This window comes from Pteropus alecto, unplaced genomic scaffold (genome assembly GCF_000325575.1).
Source record: "Pteropus alecto unplaced genomic scaffold, ASM32557v1 scaffold19, whole genome shotgun sequence".
Classification (NCBI taxonomy): domain Eukaryota; kingdom Metazoa; phylum Chordata; class Mammalia; order Chiroptera; family Pteropodidae; genus Pteropus; species Pteropus alecto.
This window is the reverse complement of record NW_006442490.1, coordinates 2413579-2418263: the sequence shown is the minus strand read 5'-3', so window position 1 is coordinate 2418263 and position 4685 is coordinate 2413579. Positions and strand designations below refer to the sequence as shown.

General features: G+C 36.0%; 1 pseudogene; it reads right to left on the bottom strand.

Moving 5' to 3' along the window:
• Nucleotides 1–1462: 1462 nt before the first annotated feature.
• On the bottom strand, nucleotides 1463–1581 carry LOC112470916 (annotated as a pseudogene).
• Nucleotides 1582–4685: the final 3104 nt, after the last annotated feature.

Below are 4685 nucleotides of genomic sequence, written 5' to 3'. Positions count from 1 at the left end.
TGAAAGGGTTAACCAGTTCCTAAAAGTCTAAACTATAAATTATTTTACACAGAGAAGTTTAATTTTCAAGCTGACCACATCACTTTTGTTAATCAGCTCAGTGAATGCTCTTCCTACATGGACAAGATAAAAAAAATTAACTTAAAGGATCACTTTGAGATCCAAGGGACTTGGCTGATCCTAATAGCATCTCAAACTTACTATTTTCGATATTTAGCATATCATTGTTTTTTTTTTTTTTTAATCTCCAGAACTTTACCCCTTTCTTTTGCTTTCTATCAAGTAAATGGTACTACCATCCACCAGTTACAGAAAATAAGACTTTGGGTATTATCTTCAATTCTTCCTTCATCCTAGGTTCACACAATCAAACAACTACTAAGTCCTGCCAATTCTACCTCCTTAGTGTTTCTTAAACCTGTCCAGTCCTACGTTTGCTCAAGTGCATAGAGATATTTGAGAAACATTTGTGTAACATCTCTTTTCTAAACTTTTTAGCCTCCTAAATGGTCCGTAGGTCTTGAATCATTCCTTCAAACTTCCACCAGTGTCATGAAGCAAGTCTGTTTGAAGCAAGTCTGACTACATCTTTCTGCTGATTTCAGCAACTCCCTATCAAGATAAAGAGCAAACTCTTATGCACAGAATATAAGGTATTCTGTAATCTTATCCCTGCTTACCTTCCAAGTACATCTCCCACCTTCCACACCCTTTATGTTCAAGTATATCTAAACTCATCATGGTTTTAGTAAATTTGCACCTAGTCTCATGACTTTAAACACCATCTTATACTGCAGACTCCCAGATTTACATGTCTAGTCCAGACCATTCCCCTCAGCTATAGATTCATTCTTAGTTTATAGTTCTATATGTATGTATTCAAACATCTCAGATTTAACATGTCCAACACTGAACCTCAATATCCACTTCTCCTCAAAAGAAATAGAAGAGGAATAAGGAGGATGGGGAGGAGGAGGAGGAGGAGGAGGAGGAGAAGCAGCAGCAGTTCATGCTCCTCTTGCAGGCCTAAAAATCTCAGTAAATGGCAATTCCAGCTGCTCAGGTCAAGCCTTGCAGTCGTCCTTGAGTCTTCTATTTCTTTCATAGTGTATCAGATCCATGTGGAGAAACTGAAGGTCTTACTTTCATAATTCATTTTTGCCTTGGGTTTGAACTGTGTGAGTCCACTTATATATAATTTTTTTTTTCAATAAATACCTGTACTGTTTTCAAACTGTGTTTTGGATTCCGAAGATGCAGAGAGCTGACTGTATTCATTAATCTACTCCATTTTACAGGGGACTTGAACATGTATGGATTTGGATATCCAAGGAAGGGTTCTGAAACCAATCCCCCATAGTTACCAAGGGACAATTTTAGGCGAGGCAACCCTTGGTTGACCTCACAGATTGCAAGGACCTTGTCAGCTTACAATCCCTTATTTATTTTATTTTATTTTTTACGCCTACAGCACCTGGTCTTCCTCGATGGTCTCTCATCCAAGTACTAAACAGGCCCAATGCTGCTTAGCTTCCGAGATCAGATAGGATTGGGCTTGTTCAGGGTGGCATGGCCATAGACTCTGCTTTCAACTGTATGGGAGTTGGCACCCCCTAACCCTTGTATTTTTCAAGGATCAACAGTATATCCAAATTTTGATCACTTCTTACCACCTCCACTGCAATGAATCTTGGTCCAAACAACCTTTTTCACTTTTCTGGATTATTGCTATAATCTCCTAACTGTTCTTGCTGCTGTTGCACTTACTCGCTGCACTTACTCCTGATTCAGTGTCTTTTCAATACAGTGGCTAAAGTAATACTGTTACAGCCACAAAACCCTCCAGTGGTTTCCCACCTCACTCAGAGTAAATTCAGTCCTTATGATTGTCTCCCTACATGATAATAGGTACACTCTGGCACCAGCATTTGCACTTGCTGTGCCATCTGTCTGAAAAGTTATTTCCCCAGATGCACACAGATCCCTTCCTTTCTTTAGGTCTTTTACTCAAAAGCTGCTTCTGCAGTGAAGCTACTCTTATAAAATTACAACCCCCAATACAATGTCTTTGATCCTTCTTATCTGTTTCATTTTTTTTTTTTTCGTTAATAGCACTTAGCTTCTTCTAATATACGATATGCTTTAACTGGGCATTTTATTTAATATATTTCCTCTATGAGGTTGCAAGCTCCATGAGGATAGATTTTTGTTAGTTTAGTTCACTGCATATCCCAGTGCCTAGAACAGTGCCTGCAACAGTGTTAAATAGTGATGAATTGATTAAACTGCTTATGGTCTACTTCACATATGATTTTTTTCCCCCATGTACCTCTCTTTATGTTATTACCTCTGCCCAGAAGGCTTTTTCTTCTCTTCATTTTTTCCTATGGACTTCTTGTTAACATTATTTAAAGAAAAACAGATTTATTGAGATATCATTCACATACTATATAGTTCATCCATTTAAAATGTATGATTCAATGGTATTTACTATATTCACAAAGTTGTACAACCATCACTATTGTCAATTTTAGAACATTTTCATCACCTCAGAAAGAAACCCGTTAGTGTCTTTCTAACTATGAAGGGATGCCCCGCTGTCCCTTCATTTCCCTCAACCCTAAGTTACCGCTAACCTGCTTCATGTCTCTGTAGATTTGCTTATTCTTGGCATTTTATACAAATAGAATCATATAATATGAGGTCTTTTATGATTGGCTTCTTTCACTTAGCATAATGTTTTCAAGGCTCATTCATCCAGTAGCATGTATCAGTACTTCTTTCCTTTTCATGGCCAAATAATATTCTGTTATATTGATATATCAAATTTTGTTTATCCATTGATAAGTTACTGAACATTTGGATTATTTCTACCTTTTCAATATTATGAATAGTGCTGCTATACACACTGGTGTTCACATTTTTGTGTGGACATATGTTTTTACTTCTCTTGAATATATACGTAGGAACAGAATTGCTGTGTCATATGGTCACTCTAAGTTAAACTATTTAAGAAACTACTAGACTATTTTCCAAGTGGCTGCACCATTTTACATTCCCATCAGTAGTGTATAAGGGTCCTAGTTTCTCCCTATCCTCTCTAACATTTGTTATTGTCTGACTTTTTTATTCTAGCCATCCTAGTAGGTGTGACATGGTATCTTGTTGTCATTTTGATTTGCATTTCCCTGATAACTAATGATATTGAGCATCTTTCTATGAGCTTAGTGGTCATTTGCATATCTTCTTTGGGCAAATATCTATTGAGATCCTTTTTCTATTTTCAAATTGGATTATTGGTCCATTTATTATTGAGTTGTTAAGAGTTCTTTATATATTCTAGATACAATTTCTTAACACATGATTTGCAAATATGATCTCTCATTCTACAGGTTGTCTTTCTACATTCTTGATAGGGTCTTTTGAAGCACAAAAGTTTTTAATTTTGATTAAGTTTAATTTATCTATTTTTTCTTTGGTTGCTTGTGCTTTTGATGTCATACCTAAGAATGGTTTGCCAAATCCAAAGTCATGAAGATTTATCTAGTTTTCTTCTAAGAGTTTTATACTTTTACCTCTTCCAAATAGATCTTTGATCTATTTTGAGTAAATTTTTATATGGTGTGAATCAAAGGTCCAATTTCTTTCTTTCTTTCTTTTTTTTTTTTTTGCATGTGGCTAACTAGTTATTCCAGCATCATTTGTTGAAAAGATCCTAATGGTCTGTTTGCTGCAAAAGATATGATATATTTCGTAGTCCCATGGTTCTCAAAGTGGAGTCCCCATAGTAGTAGCATTATTTGTTAGAAATGCAAAGTTGCAGTTCCCACCACAGACTTACTGAATCAGAAACTCAGGAATTAGACCCAGAAATCTGTTTTAATAAGCCCACCAAGGGATTCTGATACAAGGTGAAGTTTAAAAACCATGACAAGTCAAATCAACTGATGAAACACATACACTTAATGAGCATTTGTTGTATGGATTATCTCCATTTTCCCCTTACACTTGGCCAGACTATCAATTCCTAATGATTCTTCCTCTTGAACATTTCCTGCATTCATTTACCACCACTCCTTCTCAGTTTCACCATCTTAGTTAAGGTTTTCATCACCTCACACTACAAGAGCCTCCTTATTCTCTTTTCCATCTCTAACATTGTTCCTTCCAGGTCAACTCTGATTCTTAGATTATTGTTATGAAAAACCACTCTGTAAATGTCAGTCAGTGCCCTACTCAAATATAAGGGATAATGGCCCCCAAGATGAAGCACTCATTCTTCAATTGGTCATTCAAGGATTTCCTTAATTTGGTTTCAAACTGACTTTAAAATGTTTTTAATTTATGAATCCTAAACAAAAACACCCCATGTATCTAAATCATTCCTTACATATACCATGAGAATTTGTGCCCCTGTACTTTTCCTTTTCCCAATTCCTCCTACACTGTATTTACCACCTCTCCCTTTTGCCCCCTATGTATCCCCCTAGTTTTTAGCTTAAATGATTTCTCTTTTAGGATGCCTTCCTGGATGTTTCAGAAAGGTAAGGTTTCCTACCTCTATGGTCTCATAGAACATTGTATTTATACACTATATTTTAATTGTGTGTTTGTCTGTCTCCTCCACTAATGTGCAAAGTCTCTGATATCAGGAACCTTGTTCATTAACTTAATAAATATTTATT